Source organism: Symphalangus syndactylus, chromosome 3 (genome assembly GCF_028878055.3).
Source record: "Symphalangus syndactylus isolate Jambi chromosome 3, NHGRI_mSymSyn1-v2.1_pri, whole genome shotgun sequence".
NCBI classification, from domain to species: domain Eukaryota; kingdom Metazoa; phylum Chordata; class Mammalia; order Primates; family Hylobatidae; genus Symphalangus; species Symphalangus syndactylus.
This window is the reverse complement of record NC_072425.2, coordinates 16,019,635-16,042,444: the sequence shown is the minus strand read 5'-3', so window position 1 is coordinate 16,042,444 and position 22,810 is coordinate 16,019,635. Positions and strand designations below refer to the sequence as shown.

General features: G+C 49.2%; 1 protein-coding gene across 6 annotated transcripts in view; it reads right to left on the bottom strand.

Annotated features, from left to right (window-relative positions):
* Positions 1–10,045, bottom strand: part of ZER1 (zyg-11 related cell cycle regulator) — a 41,290-nt gene extending 31,245 nt beyond the window's left edge. For 3 of the 6 annotated variants that reach the window (XM_055270914.2, XM_055270913.2, XM_063635798.1), the window contains exon 1: positions 9,917–10,030. The gene's annotated coding sequence lies outside the window, so the exon portion shown is untranslated. Of the gene's footprint in view, positions 1–9,682 lie in introns of all 6 variants that reach the window. The other 3 variants (XM_055270910.2, XM_055270911.2, XM_055270912.2) reach the window with 3 other exon arrangements.
* Between the last annotated feature and the right edge of the window lie 12,765 nt (positions 10,046–22,810).

Genomic DNA, 22,810 nt, shown 5'->3' with positions numbered 1-22,810 from the left:
TAGCCAGGATGGTCTCGAACTCCTGACCTCGTGATCCGCCCACCTCAGCCTCCCAAAGTGTTGGGATTACAGGCGTGAGCCACCGCGCCCGGCTGACCCCATCTTGTAGAGGAGGAAACTCAAGGTCAAACAGAGGGAGCTGTGTAAACTAGGACTGGAACCTGGTCTCGTGGAATTCCTCACAACATCTCTTAGAGCAAGCTTGTACAACCTGTGGTCCATGGGCTGCATGTGGCCCAGGACAGCTTTGAATGCAGCCCAACACAAATTTGTAAACTTTCTTAAAACATTATGAGATTTATGGACTTTTTTTTTTTTTTTTTAGATCATCTGCTATTATTAGTGTTGGTGTATTTTACGTGTGGCCCAAGACAGTTATTTTTCCGGTGTGGCCCAGGGAAGCTAAAAGATTGGACACCCCTGTCTTAGAGGGTTCTGGAGTTCTGGGGCCCAGCATTGTCCCAGCTTCTGGGAACCTCCCTCTGTGTCCATTTGTAAACCTTCCAGACTGCTCAGGAAATCCAGTGGGAAGCCACAGGGCACATTGGGCTTTGGAGTCAGCCAGTTCTGAGTTCAACTGCGGCACCACTGTCCACTGGGGACTGTGCGTGGATGGGCTGTGGATTCAGGCAGGCATAGCTCACATTTCAGCCTTGCTGCTCACAAGCAGACAAACTTGGGCAAGTGTCTCCACCTCTTTGTGCCTCAGTCACTTTTCCTCTGAAATAGAAGCAGCACAATACCTCATCCCCAGCACGGTGTGAAGATTCCACGGAATAATATCAAAAGGGCTTAGAATGGTGTCTGGCACGTAGTCATTGCTCAATAAAGACAACTATTATTATTGTTGTTGTTATAATCATTACCTTCTCCTACCTCATCTGCTCTGGCTCCTAGCTCCAGGCCTGTGCTCCCCAGCCTGGGTCTCCCACAACAAGGCTCATTGTATCAGCTGTCCCACTGGCAGCATGACACCCTCGAGGCAAGGCACAAAAGCCAGGATGCCTGGGCCCCGGGCATGGCCTTCCTTTGCCTTCATTTGCTTCCAGATCTTCAAGAGCCCAGCAGCCTCTCCTGCCTGGGAAACTGGAACCAGAGGGAGCACTGCTGGCAGAGAGTCCCCACTCTTGGAAAGCAACTCTTTTCAAGCCCGCTGGAATTACAGCCAGCTTTCTGGCCTACTTGGTCCCCAATGCCCCCTACTCCAGCCAGCCTGGCCTCATCATTCACTGTCCTGGCAAAAGGCCCTCGGCACAGGTCACCTTCAGACCTTTGCCCAGTCTGTTCTCTTTCAACCAGGACCATCCAAATTCAACTAATTACTGCACTTTCTACTTTAAATACTGCCTTCTCCCCTCCCCTACCCAAATACAATCTATGTCCTTCCTCCAGGAAGTGTCTCCTGGCCACTCCAGCCCACATGATCTTTGAACTCTCCTTTCACGTAGCTGATACCTATGGTCCCAGTGTCAAAGTTACTTCCTCTGGGAAGCCATCCTTGACCCACCAGGGTGTGCCTGCTGAGTCCCCCCACAGGCCCGATCTACCACAGCAACGAACACTTGGTACTGATATGGCTTTGATCATTCAGTGTCCTTGATGGATGGCCAGGTCCACGAGGGCAAACCCAGGCTGTCTTGTCTGGTATCACATCCCTGGACCTGCTCACTCAGTTCCTGCTGAGCACTGGGGGTCCTTGGTGAGCGAGCTGGACGAGGTCCTTGACCACATGGAGCGTACTTGCTCTGGAGGGAGACAGATCCGCCTACAGGGCCCACAAGCGCCCATCGTGTAACTGGGACCAGTGTCTTGCAGGAGAGGGGGCCTGGGGTTCTGGGTGCCCAATCAGGGGACTTGCCCTGGACTGGGGAGTCAGCGCAGGTGTCCTTAGAAGTGACATTTCAGGCCAGGTGTGGTGGCTCACACCTGTAATCCCAAAACTTTGAGAGACTGAGGTAGGTGGATCACCTGAGGTCAGGAGTTCGAGACCAGCCTGGCCAACATGGTAAAACCCCGTCTCTACTAAAAATACAAAAATTAGCCAGGTGTGGTGGTGCATGCCTGTAATCCCAGCTACTCGGGAGGCTAAGGCAGGAGAATTGCTTGAACCCGGGAGGCAGAGGTTGCAGTAAGCCAAGATCACACCATTGCACTCCAGCCTGGGCAATAAGAGCAAAACTCCGTCAGAAAAAAAAAAAAGAAGTGACATTTCAGCTGGGACCCAAAAGATGAGTCCTAGTTAACTCTGGTGGAGGGGAGAGAAGGGGAAGGCACTTCAGGAGGAAGCAAAGAAGTATCTAAGCTGCAAGGAGAGGGGGTGCATGGGACGTTGGCACTACAGGCCCAGGTCCATGACTATTTGCTAAATGAACAAAGGAAGCACTGAACACTCAATGTGGGGCCTGCGACAAGGTGAGGTTTCAACAAAGGCCTGTGGAAGGAATGACGAAGTACTCGCCAGCAGAGGTCTGCACGAGGCCTGGGAGGTACGCTCTCGCATTCTCCCTGCTTGCTGCACTCAGGACACTGCTGGGCGCCCAGTGGCTGCAAATGATGCTCCTCGGCTCGGAGGCTCTGAATGAGGGAGAGCCACTGGCGTTTTGCCTTTTCTGCAGGTCTGAGCCCAGTTACCTAGGCAGCTGCTCTGCCCTTACCATGCTCCCCAAGTGGAAGAAACACCACCAAAGCCCCCAAAACATAAGCCAGGTAGATGGCGCCATCCGCTAGCCTCCCCTTAGCAGTGTTGACCTTGCCACTCAGGGCTGGAATAAGCTGGAAGAGGAAGGAGCCATCTTACATCCTGGCACGGAGACTGAAGGGCCCCGGGGCTACCATGCCCTGAGCCCCATCCAGCTGCGGGCCTGGCACCTGCCAGAGGCAGCCATCTCTACCTACTCCACTCCTTAGGGATTGTCATTCTCAGGGCAGGCACAGGCCATCTGGAATACCAGCAACTGAGGACAGAGGGAGCTCTGGTTATGACCGACCACCACACTGGGAGAACTCTGTGTCTTTCTCCATCCCTTTCCTTGCATGTTCTCTAATACTAGATCTATCATGAACATACGACATCCTGGGGAATGAGGGAAGTGGGAGAGAAGAGAGAGAAAAACAGCAGACACCGCGGCACCATGTCCATGTTGGCTGCTCCCAGATGTGGTCCTAAGCTCCTTACAGGCTTTACTCCCTCGAGTCTCTTACTTAACCGACAAAACATTTCCTAATACCCTGTACTTGCAACTAATTAATCATTTACATAACAATTTGTCTACTGACCCCCTCCCGCTGCCTGTGAGCTCTGGGAGGACAGAAGCTGTATGCTTGCTTGCATGCCTGCATCCATGCACGCGTACACACACACACACACACACACACACACGTGCACGAGCGTGCATGCACCTGTATCCTTGATGTCTGACTTCGGTGCCCAACTTATGCCTGGTGTTTAACAGAACAAAGGTTTGCCGTGGCTGGAATTACCTTACTCTAGTACTACAAGATTGTTACCCCATTTTCTGATGAAGATACTGATGCATACACAACTAAGCAGAAGCTTGCCTGAGATCACAAAACTGATGAGAGTGGGATGTAAACCTAAAGCAGACCCCCGCTTCTCACCAAATATTTGGTCTTCAGTCCATCCATCCAAACAATGGGAGGGAAAGAGAAACTGAAGTTCGGAGGAGGGAGCATGGGATCCCACCAGTGTCCTGATACCCAGGGGACAGAGAGGTTGGGGGAGCCAGAAGCTCTGAGCCTTGGAGCAGTACTCACCCTGTGAAATATTAACCTAGCAGCTGGGGGGAAAACCCAAACAAATGCCCTATTTACAGAGGCTAGACGCTTTCCAGGAGGCAGCAGATCAAGGGCCAGAGACTGGGGGTGTGAGGGGAGTCACAGCAAGTGTGGGGATCTCCAGGCGGTCAGGAAACAGGTGAAAACCAGATGCCACCTGGCTCTGAAAAGTCTGCAGAGATTAAATCTATGAGTTGGGTTATGTCAGAAAGATGCAGACACACAATGAGTGGAGAGTGTGCCTCACAGCTAGGAGGCTGCTGGTGATGCTGGAGACAGAGAGGCCTTGAGGAGGCTGCATTCGGCTAGTAATCAGACTGGCTGGGTTCTATTCTTGTAACCAAACGTATTAATGATCCTACCCATACTGAATACCAAGTATATACCAAGAATTCTGGCTGGGCGCAGAGGCTCACGCCTCTAATCCCAGCACTTTGGGAGGCCGAGGCGGGCAGATCACGAGGTGAAGAGATCGAGACCATCCTGGCCAACATGGTGAAATCCTGTCTCTACTAAAAATACAAAAATTAGCAGGGCATGGTAGCGGGCGCCTATAGTCCCAGCTACTCAGGAGGCTGAGGCAGGAGAATTGCTTGAACCTGGGAGGTGGAGGTTCCAGTGAGCCAAGATTGCACCACTGTACTCCAGCCTGGCAACAGCGAGATTCCATCTCAAAAAAAAAAAAAAAAAAAAGAACTCTGTTAAGTATTTTGTATGTGTTAATTAATTGAATTCTCTCAACACCCAACAAGGCAGGAGTTACCATCTACAACTTACAGAAAAGGCAGATGGAAGGAAGGGGCTATGGCTATGCAATTTGCCACAGACTATGGGTCTGAACAGACAGATATGTACACAGGTAGTTCATTAGTTCAAGACGCAGTGTGTCAGGCTGGGCACAGTGGCCTATGCCTGTAATCCCAGCACTTTGGGAGGCCAAGGCAGGTGGATCACCTGAGGTCAGGAGTTCGAGCCCAGCCTGGCCAACATGGTGAACTCCATCTCTATTAAAAATACAAAAATTAGCCAGGCATGGTGGCGGATGCCTGTAATCCCAGCTACTCAGGAGGCTGAAGCAGGAGAATTGCTTGAACCTAGGAGGCAGAGGTTGCAGTGAGCCAAGATTGCACCACTGCACTCCTGCCTGGGTAACAGAGCGAGATTCCGTCTCAAAAAAAAAAGACCCAGTGTGTCCAGCTTTCCATGCAGTTCGCATCAAAGCCCAGAAAACTTATTTATTTATTTATTTACATATTTTTCTTTCTTTTTTTTTTTTGAGATGGAGTTTTGCTCTTGTTGCCCAAGCTAGAGTGCAGTGCCACAATCTCAGCTCACTGCAGCCTCTGCCTCCTGTTCAAGCAATTCTCCTGCCTCAGCCAACCAAGTAGCTGGGATTACAGGTGCCCGCCACCATGCCTGGCTAATTTTTGTATTTTTAGTAGAGACAGGGTTTTGCCATGTTGGCCAGGCTGGTCTCGAACTCCTGACCTCAGGTGATCCACCTGCCTTGGCCTCCCAAATTGCTGGGATTACAGGTGTAAGCCACTGTGGTCGGCCTATTTATTTACTTTTCTTTCAAGAGACAGGGTCTCACTCTGTCACCCAGGCTGGAGTGCAGTGGTACGATCTCAGCTCGCTGCAACCTCCGCCTCTCGCGTTCAAGCAATCTCCCACCTCAGCCTCTGGAGTAGCTATGACTACAGGTGTATACCAACAGACCCGGTTAATTTTTTTTATTTTTTGTAGAGATGAGATCTCACCATGTTGCCCAGGCTTGTTTCAAACTCCTGGGCTCAAGCGATACGCCCACCTCGGCCTCCCAAAGTGCTGGGATTACAGGCGTGAGCCACCGCACCCGGCTGCCACAGATAACATTTTATCAATATGATAACACATTATCATTTTGTTTCCCAGATAAGGAAACAATGGTTGAAAGATGCGCAATGAGTTGGTTCTCTGGTAAGTGCCTGACCCTAAAGTTCGAGCCCCTTGCCATTATGCTATGGGGAGGGACCATTTCTCCAACCTCAGCTTTCCCTTCTGTTCCACGAGCCTCCGCCGCTTCCTTACAACTCAGGCACTGAGCTCACATGATCCAGTACTGCTGGTAACCACTCTGTGGGCATATGTCATTTTTTGGCCACAGCATTGAAAGCTTCCTGAGGGCAGGGACCCTATGTGATTCCTGGGGTCTCCATTACAGAGTACGTGAGTGGCTCGATGCCGGTGACAGAGCCTCAGCTCCACAAGATCCCCAGCCAATGTTTTCCAGCCTCAATATTTATCAAGGTCCTTACCTGTCAGCATGTTGCGAGTGGCACACGCTGTGTTGCGTGTGTTGCGAACAGGGTTGCTGGGGAGATGCCATGAAAGGATGGCAGGAAGGTGGTAACCAATAATTATGAAGAGTGATGTTCCTGAGAATAATGCTTCAAGAGACCCTTCTGCATCTCTGAAGCTGGAAAATCAGTTTCAGTGATTGCGCCAGATATAAGACAGTGGTCCACAAATAGATAACGAGACAGCGGTCTCTGTACTCACCTCTCAGGAATCCAGAACAGATGAGGTACTGAAGCCAAGCAAAAAAACCAGAGTGCCAAGAGCAGTCTTCCAACTAGTGGGCCCCCAAAACGTGTCTGCATAATCCTGGTGGTACTAATGATAATACCTTTGCAGACAGCTTCAGAACACACCTAATTCTTTCACATCCTGTGTCTCATTTCATCCTCCCAACAGCCTTTAGAGTTAGTTGGAGGCAAGGGAAGGCCATTATTCTTAATCTACAGATAGGAAAACTGAGGCCCAGAGAGGGGATGGAACCTGCCTAACTCACACAGCAAGCCAGCAGCAGAGCTAGGATTTGAACCAGGTCACCAGCCTAGGGTTCTACCCACAACAGCCTACCCCAATATGCTGGCTCTCAGCTCCTAAGTGCTCTGACCTTTCATTTTCAAATCCTCTGGCCCAGTTGCCCTGCTCAGCCTGTGTCCCAGGCCTGAGGATATAGTCCGGGCTTGGGGTGTAAGGAGGGAGATGAACTGTGGTTCTGCTTCCTATAAAGCAGGCTGGAAAGTCTCAGCCTGTGCCGGGCACTTCCGGATCACCAGCCTCTACCCGTAGATCAGCCAAGCACACTCCAACCACATATCTAGGCCCAGCATACACTGCCCCTCCCCACCTGTATCCAAGTCACATTCATTTCAACACCCTCATTTTGCCTATTTTACGTGGTAGAATGGAAATTTGCTGGGCTCATTTTAATTTTTTTTTTTAGAGATAGGGTTTCCCTATGTTCTCCAGACTGGTCTCAAACTCCTGGCCTCAAGTGATCCTCCCAAAGCACTGGAAGTGCTGGGCTCTTTTTTAAAAGTCCCCATCACCCTCCACTGCTGTCAAAAAAGCCAGGACCAAGCTAATGTCCTCCCTGCAGAATATTAACTCAGTTACCTCTGAGGGGTGTCAAGAAGTTTCTATCTTGCCTTCCCCAATATTTTCTCAAATCCTACTAGCTGATGGAGGCAGATAGAGCTGGTGACACTACCAGCTAGTGCTAAAATGAACGGCTCTGAGGCAGACATACATGCCCACATTTCTTATCATCACATCGTCCTCATCAGCGTGACCGCTATGTATTGAGCACTTTGTGTGAAATACTGCATTAAGCACTTCAGCCCATGATTTTATTTAATCCAACAGCCCTACTTTCTTTTCTTTTCTTTCTTTTTTTGAGACGGAGTTTCGCTCCTGTTGCCTAGGCTGGAGTGCTGCAGTGGCGTGATCTCAGCTCACTTCAACCTCCACCTCCCAGGTTCAAGTGATTCTCCTGCCTCAGCCTCTCCAGTAGCTGGGATTACAGGCATGTGTCACCACACCTGGCTAATTTTTGTATTTTTAGTAGAGATGGGGTTTCACTATGTTGGCCAGGCTGGTCTCGAACTCCTGACCTCAGGTGATCCACCTGCCTCCCAAAGTGCTGGGATTACAGGTGTGAGCCACCATGCCCAGCCTGCCGTATTTTCCAGATAAGAAGATTGAGGTGGAAAAAGGTCCCGAGCCCACATTCTTACAACCAGGAAGCAGCGGCATAACTTAACTTGATTTAATCACAGTTCTCTGTGACCATGATTCTTTGTATTTATTCCATCAATGGTCATTACAAAGATGGAAGAAGGGTACTTACAACCGAAGCCCCAAGCACAATGGCCATTTGTCATCTAAAACAAATCCATATTTTCTCCAACCACCAGACACTTCAACAAGTACAGTTCTGAAAGGGTGTCCCATTAGACACCCTGTGACCCTGTATCACAAGGACAGCCCCTGATGTCTTCCCCACCATTATCATTATCTGGTCTCTGAATTTCTTGCCAACCACTCTTCCCCTTCTTCAACCTGCTCCAATCCCCCATCCTCCCGCTGTTTCTTTCTTTTTTTTTGAGACAGAGTCTCACTCTTGTCACCCAGGCTGGAGTGCAATGGGCACAATCTCAGCTCACTGCAACCTCCACCTCCCAGGTTCAAACGATTCTCCTGCCTCAGCCTCCTGAGTAGCTTGGATTACAGACATGAGCCACCACAGCCAGCTAATTTTTTTTTGGTACTTTTAGTAGAGATGGGGTTTCACCATGTTGGCCAGGCTGGTCTTGAACTCCTGACCTCAGGTGATCTGGCTGCCTCAGCTTCCCAAAGTGCTGGGATTACAAGCGTGAGCCCTTGTGCTGTTTCTTCAAATCACCAGGCATATGACCACAGGACCTTTGCATTTGCCACGGAATGCTCTGCCACAAGAGAGCTACCTGGCTTGCTCCCTCACTTATCTCTGCTCAAAGGTCACCTTACTAGAGACCTTCCCTGAACACCCTCTATAAAATGACAACTCCCAACTCCCTCCCCATGGTCCTTCCTTCTTTGTCTCCAAAGCACTTATTACCTCCTTACATATCATGTTTATTATTTGCTGAATGAACAAATGAACCAAAGTAGCGAGGCCCTTCACCCCTGGCCACCACTTTCTGCTCTAAGTATAGCCTCCCATGACCCTTTTCAAAGCTATGCTTTCATGCTCATCCTAACCAGTTTGAAGTCTGAAGAGAAACATTCTGTGAAAGATCATATATGGAAGGATTTTCCCAAGACATCAGACATTCCATTACCCTCCCCTTTAAAAATCAAATGCACTAGCCGAGCGCGGTGGTTCATGCCTGTATTTCCAGCACTTTTGAAGGCTGGAGGGGGTGGATCACTTGAGCCCAGGAGTTCGAGACCAGCTTGGGTAACATAGTGATACCCCCATCTCTATTTAAAAAAAAATAAAGGAAGAAAAGAAAAACAAAACAAAACGAATGGACTGACAAACACAGGCAAAGACTGGAAATCATGGGCTCTTTCGGTCAAAGAGCAGCCAAGACAAGTTCCACCCACAGAGCTACAGTGGCCAGCACAGTCAGTTTCACTGTCAACTCACCTGTCGGGCTCCCTTGGCCCTCCGGTTGCAACCTCACCCTGTTGGATTTCCCTATACTTTGTGTCATCCCTTTTGGGAGCTGATCCAGAATCCAAGCCGTCCTTGAGCTTCTAAGCACTTCTCTGGGGGAACTTAAGCTCATCCAACAGGTAGGAGGGGCAGAGGGTGGCCCTTTCAGCCCTACACGGATCCCCCATTTTGTAGGGGCAAACGACAGAGCGTCATTTTCTTTCTAGAGGAAGGGAGCTCAGTTTTAAAGACCCGATTCTCACACCTGGCGGCAGGGATAGAGAAAGGAACCCTCCCACCACTGGCAGAGATGGACCTCAGAGAGGGGTTGCAGCGGCGATGCTTAGGCCCCGTAGGCAGGAGGCGAAGGAGGAGGACGCAGGTACGTCCCTTGGCCCGGGGTCCGGGACCTACCCTGGATGGGGCTGCCCTCAGCGTCGGGAAGCGGACGTGATGCTTCGCAGGCGAGGAGGAGCAGAGAATGCAGCCCGGGAGAATCCGGGGCCAGAGCACCTCAGGAGGTTGGGGATCTCGTCAGGCTAGAGCCGGGGTCCAGGGCAGACGGGGGTCGGCGGGGCGGAGCTTGGGATCCCGGGGACGGGAGCTCCGGGAGGGAGGGGGTCGCGACAGGGACCCCGTGGCGGTTACCTTGCCCTTAGGGCTGCCGGCGGGGCTGAGGCTCCTGGGCCCGGCTCCTCCCCCGATCCGGCTCCTACGGCTCGGAGCCTGCAGCCGCCGCCGCCTCCGCTGTCAACAAACCTGGGGCGCGTCACTTCCGGCGCCGCCCCTTAGCAACAGCGAACGGGTTCCCCCGACCCGTCCCGCGGCTAACGCGGGCGGCGGCGGCAGAAGGTTCCGGGGACCGGCGGGCGGCTCCTCTCCCGGGCCCGGCACATTACGCCGGTGGATGAGGCCGCGGGATGCGCCCCCAGGCCACCCGAGAGAACGCGTCATTCAGGGCTCTCCCTGGCCTCCGAGAGGCCTGTTCGTGGGACCCCAGGATGGGTGCCCGCCCTGGCGCTGCGGTTCACCTGAGCCCAACACTGCTGAAGGGCAGGACTGACTCTGGGCGCCAGCCCCCTCCATCCAGCGCCCTATTGAACATGTGTTGCATTCTCCACGGGTGGCTCACACTCGCGTGTCCACCCGCAGTCATCACCGTCCCCCAAAAGGTGCTCCTAACCTCCATCTAGGGCATGCGCCACCAGCAACCGAGCTTCCAAATGGGAAATTGGGAGGCGACCTCGGCCCCTACATTTTCCTGGGCCCCTCGTCCAGTCTCCAAGTCCTAAGGATCCTGTCAAACCAGTTCCTTCCGGCCGAGCGCAGTGGAGCACGCCTGTAATCCCAGCACTTTGGGAGGCCGAGGCACGCGGATCACCTGAGGTCAGGAGTTCGAGACCAGCCTGGCCAACATGGTGAAACGCCGTCTTTACTAAAAATACAAAAATTAGCCGAGCGTGGTGGTGCGCGCCTGTAATCCCAGCTACTCAGGAGACTGAAGCAGGAGAATCGTTTGAACCCAGGAGGCAGAGCTTGCAGTAAGCTGAGATCGCACCACTGCACTCCAGCCTGGGCGACAGAGGAAGACTTCATCTCAAAACACCATCATTTCTTCTCTGGATTTTTTTTTTTTTTTTTTTTTTTTTTTTTGAGAGACGGGATTTCTCTCTGGTTGCCCGGGCTGGAGGGCAATGGCCCTCAGCTCACTGCAAACTCCCCGGGTTCAAGCAATCCTCCTGCCTCAGCCTCCAAGTAGCTGGGATTACAGGTGCCTACTATCACGTCTGGCTAATTTTTGTATTTTTAGTAGAGACGGGGTTTCGCCATGTTGGGCAGGCTGGTCTCAAACTCTTGACCTCAGGTGATGCGCCCACTTCAGCCTCCCAAAGTGCTGGGATTACAGGCGTGAGCTACCACACCCTGCCAAGACGCTCCTTTCTTGAGGAGCCCTTTCTTGACAGGTGCCTCGCCTCCATTCCAAGAACTAATTTTGTGGATTTCTTTTTTCTTGCATAGTACCTTTTAATCTTTGACCAGTTACAACTATGTTCTTACAGTCTTGAACCCTTTAAAAATCTGTTGGGCTTGGCGCAGTGACTCACAACCTATAATCTCAGTAGATGGGGTTGTCAAGGCTGAGGCTTGAGCCCAGGAGTTGGAGATCAGCCTGGGCAACATAGGGAGACCCCATTTCTATAAAAATTAGCGGGGCGCCGGGCGCGGTGGCTCACGCCTGTAATCCCAGCACTTTGGGAGGCCGAGGCGGGCGGATCACGAGGTCAGGAGATCGAGACCATCCTGGCTAACACGGTGAAACCCCGTCTCTACTAAAAATACAAAAAAAAAAATTAGCCGGGCGAGGTGGCAGGCGCCTGTAGTCCCAGCTACAAGGGAGGCTGAGGCAGGAGAATGGCGTGAACCCCGGGGGGCGGAGCCTGCAGTGAGCCGAGATCGCGCCACTGCACTCCAGCCTGGGTGAAAGAGCGAGACTCCGTCTCAAAAAAAAAAAAAAAAAAAAAAAAAAAAAAAAAAAAATTAGCGGGGCATGGTGGTGCACATCTGTAGTCCCAGCTACTCGAGAGGCTGAGGTTGGAGGATTGCTTGAGCCCAGGAGGTGGAGGTATGGTTTTATGCTCCCTAAGATAGACATAATCAGAGAGACAATAACAAACGTTGACAAGGATATGGCTAGATAGGAACTCTCATATTAATACATTGCTTGGGCCAGGCGTGGTGGCTCAAGCCTGTTATATCAGCACTTTGGGAGGCCGAGGCAGGCGGATCATGAGGTCAGGAGTTTGAGACCAGCCTGGCCAACATGGTGAAACCCCATCTCTACTAAAAATACAAAAATTAGCTGGGCATAGTGGCGCACGCCTGTAATCCCAGCTACTTGGGAGACTGAGGCAGGAAAATCGCTTGAACCCGGGAGGCGGAGTTTGCAGTGAGCCAAGATTGTGCCACTGCACTCCAGCCAGGGCAACAAGAGTGAAACTCTGTCTCACAAGAAAAAAAAAAAAAAAAGCCCAGTTTGGTGGCTCACACCTGTAATCCCAGCACTTTGGGAGGCTGAGGTGGCCTGATTGCCTAAGCTCAGGAGTTTGAGACCAGCCTGGGCAACACAGTGAAACCCCGTCTCTACTAAAATAAAAAATTTTTTTAAAAAATAGCTGGGTGTGGCAGCATGTGCCTGTAGTCCCAGCCACTCTGGAGGCTGAGGCAGGAGAATTGTTTAAACCCGGCAGGCAGAGGTTGCAGTGAACGGAGATCACGCCGCTGCACGCCAGCCTGGGCAACACTGCGAGACTCTGTCTCAAACAAAAAAAAAGAAAGAAAACAGAAAACAGGAAATAAGAAACAAACAACAGGCCAGGCGCGGTGGCTCATGCCAGTAATCCCAGCACTTTGGGAGGCTGAGGCAGGCGGATCACGAGGTCAGGAGATCGAGACCATCCTGGCTAACATGGTGAAACCCAGTCTCTACTAAAAATACAAAAAAAATTAGCCGGGTGTGGTGGCGGGCGCCTGTAGTCCCAGCTACTCGGGAGGCTGAGGCAGGAGAATGGTGTGAACCTGGGAGGCAGAGCTTGCAGTGAGCCGAGATCGCGCCACTGCACTCCAGCCTAGGCAACAGAGCGAGACTCTGTCTCAAAAAAACAAAACAAAACAAAACAAAAATAGCACAATAGGCTTAAACCAGGAAAATAATAACAGTGAATGTAAAGCTCTAAACACTTCAAGTAAAAGGCAGAGTTTGTCACATTGGATAGAAAAAGCAAGCCCCAGGCTCATGCCTGTAATCCCAGCACTTTGGGAGGCTGAGGTGGGTGGATCACTTGAGGCCAGGAGTTTGAGACAAGATGCACAACACAGTGAAACGCTGTCTCTACTAAAAATACAAAAAAAAAAAAAAAAAATTAGCCAGGCGTAGTGGCATCTGCCTGTAGTCCCAGCTACTTGGGAGGCTGACGCCAGACTGGGTGACAGATCAAGACTCTGTCTAAAAAAAAAAAAAAAAAAAAAGAAAGTAGGAAGGAAGGAAAGAGAGAGAGAAAGAGGGAAAGAGAGAAAGAAAAGAAAGGAAAAAGAGAGAGAGAAAGAAAGGAAGGAAGGAAGGAAAGAGGGAAAGAGCAAAAGAGAGAAAGGAAAGAAAGGAAAAAGAAAGAAAGAAAGAGAGAAAAAGAGAAAGAAAGGAGGAGAAGAAGAAGAAAAAGAGGGAGGGAGGGAGGAAGGAAGGAAGGGAAAGAAGGAAGGAGAGAGAGAGAGGAAAAGAGAAGGAAAAGAAAAAGGAAGGAAGAGAGAGAGAAAGAAAAAGAAAGAGAGAGAGAAAGAAAGAAAAGAAAAGAGCAAGCTGGGCACAGCAGCTCACACTTGTAATCCCAGCACTTTGGGAGGCTGAGGTGGGCAGATCACCTGAGGTCGGGAGTTCACGACCATCCTGACCAACATGTAGAAAACCCATCTCTACTAAAAATATAAAATTAGCCGGGCGTGGTGGCACATGCCTGTAATCCCAGCTACTCAGGAGGCTGAGGTAGGAGAATTGCTTGAACCCGGGAAGTGGAGGTTGCAGTGCACTGAGATGGCATCATTGCATCCCAGCCTGGGCAACAAGAGTGAAATTCCATCTCAAAAAAAAAAAAAAAAAAAAAAAAAAGGCTGGGCACAGTGGCTCATGCCTTTATGGCTTTATGCCTGTAATCCCAGCACTTTGGGAGGCCAAGGCTGGTGGATCACGAGGTCAAGAGATCAAGACCATCCCTGGCCAATGTGGTGATACCCCGTCTCTACTAAAAATACAAAAATTATCTGGGTGTGGTGGCACATGCCTGTAGTTCCAGCTACTTGAGAGGCTGAGGCGGGAGAATCACTCAAACCCAGAAGGCAGAGTTTGCGGTGAGCCAAGATGGTGCCAATGCACTTCAGCCTGGGCAACACGAGCGAAAATCCATCTCAAAAAAGAAAAAAAAAGGGAAAGAAAAAAGAAAGAAAGACAAGCCCTCACTTTGGCAGGCTAAAGTGGGAGGGTTACTTGAATCCAGGAGTTTGAGACCAGCAAGGGAAATGTAGTGAGATCCTGTCTCTACAAAAAATTTAAAAATTAGTGAGGTATGGTGGCATGTGCCTGTAGTCCCAGCTACTCAGGAGGCTCTCTTGAACCCAGAGGGTTGAGGCTTTAGTAAGTCATGATGGTGCACTGCACTCCAGCCTGGGTGACAGAAGGAGACCCTGCCTCTAAAATTTTTACTTTTAAAAAAGCAAGCCCCAACAAAATGCTGCCTATAATAAACCCACTTTAAATGTAAAGACAGAAATAGATTCAAAGTAAGAGGCTGAAAAAAGATATAGTTTCGATATAGCAAGCCAAATTCAGCAGCATATTAAAATAACAATATACTATGACCAAGTGAGATGTGGGAATGGGATTTATTGTTGGAATTCAAGGATGGTTCGACGTATGAAAATCAAGCACTGTAGGCTGGGCTCAGTGGCTTACACCTGTAATCCCAGCAATTTGGGAGCCTGAGGTGGGCAGATCACCTGAGGTCAGGAATTTGAGACTAGCCTGGCCAATATGGTGAAACCCCGTCTCTTCTAAAAATACAAAAATTAGCCAAGCATGGTGGCAGGTGGCTGTAGTCCCAGCTACTCAGGAGGACGAGGCAGAAGAATCACTTGAACCCGGGAGGCAGAGGTTGCAGTGAGCTGAGATCGAGACACTGCACTCCAGCCTGGGTGACAGAGCAAGACTCCGTCTAAAAAAAAAAAAAAAAAAATCGGCCAGGCACCATGGCTCATGCCTGTAATCCCAGCACTTTGGGAGGCCAAAGCAGGTGGATCACCAAGTCAGGAGTTCGAGACCAGCCTGACCAAGATGGCAAAACCGTCTCTACTAAAAATACAAAAATTAGCTGGGCATGGTGGCAGGTGTCTCTAGTCCCAGCTACTTGGGAGGCTGAGGCAGGAGAATCACTTGCACCTGGGAGGCAAAGATTGCAGTGAGCTGAAATCAGGCCACTGCACTCTAGCCTGGGTGACAGAGCAAGACTCTGTCTCAAAAAAAAAAAAAAAAAAGAAAAGAAAACCTTAAATAATGCACAAAAATTTAAAGCCAATAAATGAATTTAGCAGAGTTGCAAGATAAATCAGTGCATTTCCATATACTTTAAAAAAAACATCTGAAAAAGAATTTAATAAAACCAGTTCCATTTACAAGAGCATCAAAAAGAATAAAATAGAATAAATTTAACCAAGGATGTAAAAGACTTGTACACTGAAAACCACAAAACATTGCTAAACAAAATTAAAGAATACCTAACTAGGCTGGGTGCAGTGGCTCACACCTGTAATCCCAGCACTTTGGGAGGCCGAGGCTGGCAGATCAACTGAGGTCAGGAATTCAAGACCAGCCTGGCCAACATGGTGAAACCCCATCTTTACTAAAAATACAAAAATTAGCCAGGCATAGTGGCAGATGTCTTTAATCCCAGCTACTCAGGAGGCTGAGGCAGGAGAATCACTTGAATCCAGGGGCCAGAGGTTGCAGTGAGCCAAGATTGCACCACTGCACCCCAGCCTGGGCAACAGAGCGAGACTCTGTCTCAAAAAAAAAAAAAAAATCCCTGCCAGGCGCCGTAGCTCATATCTGTAATCCCAGCACTTTGGGAGGCCGAGGTGGACAGATCATGAGGTCAGGAGTTTGAGACCAGCTTGGCCAACATGGTGAAACCCATTCTCTACTAAAAATACAAAAATTAGCTGGGCATGGTGGCACACCTGTAGTCCCAGCTACTCGGGAGGCTGAGGCAGGAGAATTGCTTGAACCCGGGATGCAGAGGTTGCAGTGAGCCAAGATTGCGCCATTGCACTCCAGCCTGGGAGACAGGGCAAAACTCTGTCTCAAAACAAACAAACAAACAAAAAAACCCAATGGTGGTTTTTGAAATACAGAAAAATTCATTCTCATATTCAGATGGAATCTCAAGGAACCCTTAATAGCTGAAACAAACTTGAAAAAGAACAAAGTTAGAGAACTCACATGCAAATCAAAACCACAGTGAGATGCTACTTCTCACCTACTAGGATCAGTATCATTTTAAAAAAGAGAGCTGGCGTGATGGCTCACACCTGTAATCCCAGCACTTTGGGAGGCCAAGGTGGGCAGATCACCTGAGATTGGGAGTTCGAGACCAGCCTGACCAACGTGGAGAAACCCCATCTCTACTAAAAATATAAAATTAGGCCGGGTGCGGTGGCTCGTGCCTGTAATCCCAGCACTTTGGGAGGCCGAGGCAGGCGGATCACGAGGTCAGGAGATCGAGACCATCCTGGCTAGCATGGTGAAACCCCGTCTCTACTAAATATACAAAAAATCAGCCGGGCAGGGTGGCAGGCGCCTGTAGTCCCAGCTGCTTGGAAGGCTGAGGCAGGAGAATGGCGTGAACCCGGGAGGCAGAGCTTGCAGTGAGCAGAGATTGCGCCACTGCACTCCAGCCTGGTTGACAGAGCAAGACTCCGTCTCAAAAAAAAAAATTAGCCAGGCATGGTGGCGCATGCCTGTAATCCCTGCTACTCGGGAGGTTGAGGCAGGAGAATCGTTTGAACCCAGGAAGCGGAGATTGCAGTGAGCTGAGAATGCACCATTGCACTCCAGTCTGGGCAACAAAAGCGAAACTCCATCTCAAAATAAAATTAAAAAAAGAGTCATCGTGGCTCATGGCTGTAATCCCAGCACTTTGGGAGGCCAAGGCAGGCAGATAACATGAGCTGCGGAGTTCAAGACCAGCCTAGGCAACATGGTGAAAATGCATCCCTACAAAACATAAAAAATTAGCCAGGCGTGGTGGCACGTGCCTGTGGTCTGAGCTACTTGGGAGGCTGAAGTGGGAGGATTGCTTGAGCCTAGGAGGCAGAGCTTGTAGTGAGATGAGATTGTGCCACTGCACTCCAGCCTGGGTGGCCGAGTAAGACCCTGTCTCAGAAAAAAAAAAAAAGCTTTATTAACAATAACAAGAGATTGGAATCACAGGGATTGGTTAATAAGAAGTTAAAAAAAAACTCTAAAGAATATAAGAATAGCAGATACAAGGAGCAGATAATACCCCTTGGGGTAAGATATAGCTCTTAAAGAAATGGACTTCCCCAGAGATCCAGACCTTGTTAGAAAGACAAGGCAACTGGGCGCAGTGGCTCATGCCTGTAATACCAGCACTTTGGGAGGCCGAGGAGGGCGGATCACGAGGTCAGGAGATCGAGACCATCCTGGCCAACATGGTGAAACCCCGTCTGTACTACAAATACAAAAAATGGGGCTGGGCGCGGTGGCTCACGCCTGTAATCCCAGCACCTTGAAAGGCCAGTGAGGGCAGATCATGAGGTCAGGAGATTGAGACCATCCTGGCTAACACAGTGAAACCCTGTCTCTACTAAAAATACAAAAAATTAGCCGGGTGTGGTGGTGGGCACCTATAGTTCTAGCTACTCGGGAGGCTGAGGCAGGAGAATGGCATGAACCTGGGAGATGGAGCTTGCAGTGAGCCGAGATCGCGCCACTGCACTCCAGCCTGGGTGACCAGAGCAAGACTCCATCTCAAAAAAAAAAAAAAATTAGCTGGGCCTGGTGGCACGTGCCTGTAGTCCCAGCCACTTGGGAGGCTTAGGCAGGAAAATCACCTGAACGTGGGAGGTAGAGGTTGCAGTGAGCTGAAATTGTGCCACTGTACTCCAGCCTGGCGACAGAGCAAGACTCTGTCTCAAAAAAAGAGAAAGGACAAGGCTGTGGCTCACTGAATGGTAGCAAAGTCATGGTGATGCTGCACTGATGAAACTTTCTGGAAATTCTATCTTTGAAACTTGCTGGAAATCAGCTGTGGTGTCATGTTGAAACCAACCCAATTGTCTCATAGAACTGATGTTTATGGTTTTTTTTTTTAATAAATGTAGAAGTTGACCTTCAGGAGTCTTGAAACTTGAAAATGTTACACTTGTCTTATCTGAATTTCTTTCCCAGGAAACCAACTATCAGGACTCCCAGATAGTATCAAGGAACTGAAACTTCCCAGATCACAGCATCTGTACAATGAGACACCAGACCCTTCACTGGTCATGATTACCTGACCACCTGCCACCTGCTTCCTGTTGAACAACTCCTCTTTCTTATCCTCCTGTAATTCCTGTTTTCCTGTATGTAGCTACATTTCTTTTCTGCTGTATAAACTCCTAATTTTAGTTGGTCAAGGAGATGGATTTGAAGCTGATCTCCTACCTCCATGGCTGTAGTACCTGATTAAAGCTTTCTTTCCTGGCAGTACTGGTTGTCTCAGTGATTGGCTTTCTGTGCAGCCAGCAGCAAGACCTAGACGAAACTCCTGGTGTTTCGGTAATAATGTCACAGAACCACAGAACTTGCCAGAAATCAGCCATCTAAGGTTCTTGGGAAAGCTGTTTATAGGGAAGTGTCCCACCAGAGGCTCCTTTCTGAAAATAATGCCAGAGAAGGGTGTTGGGAGACATTCCTGGCTACTGGCAATGAAGTAGTAGGCAGGTGCTGGACAAGCCCCTTGTTCTGCAGAAGCCTGTCTACCAAGCACACTAGAATTGGAAAGGAAAGCCCATTCCATGCAGGAAAAATAGTTAAAGATCCCAAATCCATTTTCTCAGAGCAGGAAATGATGAGAGAATTTGAATCTGAGAGTCAAGAAATTGACTACTGGCACACTGTGTAATCTTTTTACACCATTTGACTTTAATGTTAGCAGCTTTGGAAACTATTTATTTCCAAAATTACTTTGTTGTTGTTTGTTTGTTTATTTTTGAGACAGGATTTTGCTCTTGTTATGCCAGCTGGAGTGCAGTGGTGTGAGCACAGCTCACTGCAGCCTCAAACACCTAGGTTCAAGCAATTCTCCTGCCTCAACCTCCCAAGTAGCTAGGACTACAGGTGCGTGCCACCATGCCCTGCTAATTATTTTTGTTAAATTTTTGTAGGCCGGGTGTGGAGCTCACTCCTGTAATCCCAGCTCTTTAGGAGGCTGAGGCAGGGGAATTGCTTGAGCTCAGGAGTTCGAGATCAGCCTGGGCAAGGTGGCAAAACCCTGTCTCTACAAAAAATACAAAAAATTAGTGAGGCATGGTGCCACAGGTATGTGCTCCCAGCTATTCGGGAGGTTGAGGCAGAGGATCTCTTGAGCCCAGAAGGTTGAGGCTGCAGTGGGCCAAGATCCCACCACTGTACTCAGCCTGGGTGGCAGAGTGAGACCGTGTCTCAAAAAAAAAAAAATTTTTTTTAAGATGGGGTCTTGCTATATTGCACAGGCTAGGCTTGAACTCTTGACCTCAAGTGGTCCTCCTGCCTTGGCCTCCCAAAGTGCTGGGATTACAGATCATCTTGCTCAACCTATTTCCAAAATTTTTCATTACCCCGAATAGAAACTGTAACCATTAAGCAATAACTCCCCATTCTCCATCTCTGCAGTCCCTGGTGACATCTAATCCACTTTTATTTTTTATAAATTTGCATATCCTAGCTACCTTATACAAGTACAATCATACAGTGTTTGTCCTTTTGTGACTGGCTGTGATACTTAGCATAATGTCTTCAGGGTTCATCATGTTGTAGCATGTAAAAAAAACATGATATGTATATACAACATTTTGTTTATCCATTCATCTGTTGATGGTCACATGAAGTGTGTCCACCTTTCGGCTATTGGGAATAGTGCTGCAATTGGCATACAACTATCTGTTCCTTCTGTTCCTGCTTTCTCTCTCTCTCTCTCTTTTTTTTTTTTTCTCACTCTGTCACCCAGGCTGGAGTGCAATGGATTGATCATCATGGCTCACTGCAGCCTCCAACCTCCCAGGCTCAAGTGATCCTCCCACCTTAGCCTCCTGAGTAGCTGGGACACCAGGTGTGTGCCGCCATGCCTGGACAAATTTTAAGATTTTTTGTAGAGATGGGGGTCTCATTATGTTGCCCAGGCTGGTCTGGAATTCCTGCCTCAAGCAATCCTCCTGCCTTGGCCTCCCAGAGTGCTATGATTACAAACAAGAGCCACTGCACCTGGCCCTGTCCATGTTTTCCATGCCTAGGAATGGAAGTGCTGAGTCATAGGGTAATTCTATGTTTAGCTTTTTGAGGAACTGTCATACTATTTTCCATAGCAGCTGCACCATTTTACATTCCCTCCAGCACATGTGTGGGTTCCTATCTCTCCACATCCTTGTCGGCAATTATAACTGTCTCTTTTTTTTTTCTTTTTTTTTTAAGACAGGGTCTCACTCTGTTGCCTAGCCTGGAGTGCAGTGGCATGATCTCCGCTCACTGCAATCTCTGCACTCCAGTCTGGGGGCAGAACGAGACCTCGTCCTGGGGAGGAGGGGAGAAATGTGGTGGTGGGGATTTAAAAACGTACAATAGGCCAGGCGCGGAGCCTTACACCTGTCATCTCAGCACTTTGGGAGGCCGAGGACGACAGATCACGAGGTCAGGAGATCGAGACCATCCTGGCTAACATCGTGAAACCCCATCTCGACTAAAAATACAAAAACTAGCTGAGCATGGTGGCGGGCACCTGTAATCCCAGCTACTTAGGAGGCTGAGGCAGGAGAATCACTTTAACCCGGAAGGCGGAGGTTGCAGTGAGCCGAGATCACGCCACTGCACTCTAGCCTGGTGACAGAGTAAGACTCCGTATCAAAAAAAAGAAAAAAAGTACAATAGGCTGGGCATGGTGATGCACGCCTGTAATCCCAACACTTTGGGAGCCCGAGGTGGGTAGATCACCTGAGGTCAGGAGTTCAAGACCAGCCTGGCCAACATGGTGAAACCCCGTCTCTGCTAAAATACAAAAATTAGCCAGGTGTGGTGGTGGGCGCCTGTAATCTCAGCTACTTGGGAGGCTGAGGCAGGATAATTGCTGGAGGCAGAGGTTGCAGTGAGCCAAGTTTGTGCCATTGCACTCCAGCCCAGCCAAGAACAGAGAGACTGTCTCAAAAAACAACAAAAAAAAGTACAATAAAGAATGGGCAATAGGGACAGGCATGGTGGCTCATGACTGTCATCTCAGCACTTTGAGAGGCCAAGGCGGGCAGAACACCTGAGGTCAGGAGTTCAAGACCAGCCTGGCCAACATGGAGAAACCCGTCTCTACTAAAACTACAAAAATTAGCCAGGCATACTGGTGCGTGCCTGTAATCCCAGTTACTTGGGAGGCTGAGGTAGGAGAATTGCTTGAACTCAGGAGGCGGAGGTTGCGGTGAGTGGAGATTGTACCACTGCACTCCAGCCTGGGCAACAGAGCCAGACTCCATCTCAAAAAAAAAAAAAAAAAATAGAAGGCCAGGACTTTGGGAGGCTGAGGAGGGAGAATCACCTGAGGTCAGGAGTTCGAGGCCAGCCTGGCCAACATGATGAAAACCCGTCTCTACTAAAAATACAAATTTTTTTTTAAATCAAAAAATACAAAAATTAGCCAGGCAGGGTGGCATGAACCTTTAATCCTAGCTACTCGGGAGGCTGAGGCAGGAGAATCACTTGAACCTGGGAGGCAGAGGTTGCCGTGAGCTGGAGATCACCCCATTGCATTCCAGCCTCAGTAACAAGAGTGAGATTCCGTCTCAAGAAAAAAAAAAAAAAAGAAGGCCAGGCATGGTGGCTCATGCCTGTAATCCCAGCACTTTGGGAGGCTGAGGGGGGCAGACACTTGAGGTCAGGAGTTTGAGACCAGCCTGGCCAACATGATGAAACCCTATCTCTACCTCAAAATACAAAAATCAGCTGGGCGTGGTGGCATGCGCCTGTAGTCCCAGCTACTCAGTAGGCAGAGGTTGCAGTGAACTGAGATTGTGCCACTGCACTGCAGCCTGGGGTGACAGAGTGAGACCATGTCTCAAAAAAAAAAAAAAAAAAAGAAAAAGAAAAAGAAAGAAGAGTACAAACGTGTGAAGAGATGCTCAACATGATATGTCTCTAGGGAAATGCATGTTAAAGCAGGAGATACCACTTCACATCTACTAGAATGTCTAAGATTAAAAAGACTGACCACATCAAGTATTGGTGAGGATGTGGTACAACAGCAACTCTCATAAACTGCTGGGGTAGGTGTTAAATAATACAACCATTTCAGAAAATATTTAAGCAGTTGCTTTTCTTTTCTTTTCTTTTCTTTTTTTTTTGAGACAGAGTCTCGCTCTGTCGCCCAGGCTGGAGTGCAGTGGCGCAATCTCGGCTCACTGCAAGCTCCACCTCCCAGGTTCACGCCATTCTCCTGCCTCAGCCTCCCGAGTAGCTGGGACTACAGGCACCCGCCACCATGCCTGGGTAATTTTTTTCTTTGTATTTTTTAGTAGAGACGGGCTTTCACTGTGTTAACCAGGATGGGCTCAATCTCCTGACCTCATGATCCGCCCGCCTCGGCCTCCCAAAGTGCTGGGATTACAGGCATGAGCCACCACTCCTGGCTAGCAGTTTCTTTCTTTCTTTTTTTTTTTCTTGAGAAAAAGGTGTTAAATAATACAACCATTTCGGAAAATATTTAA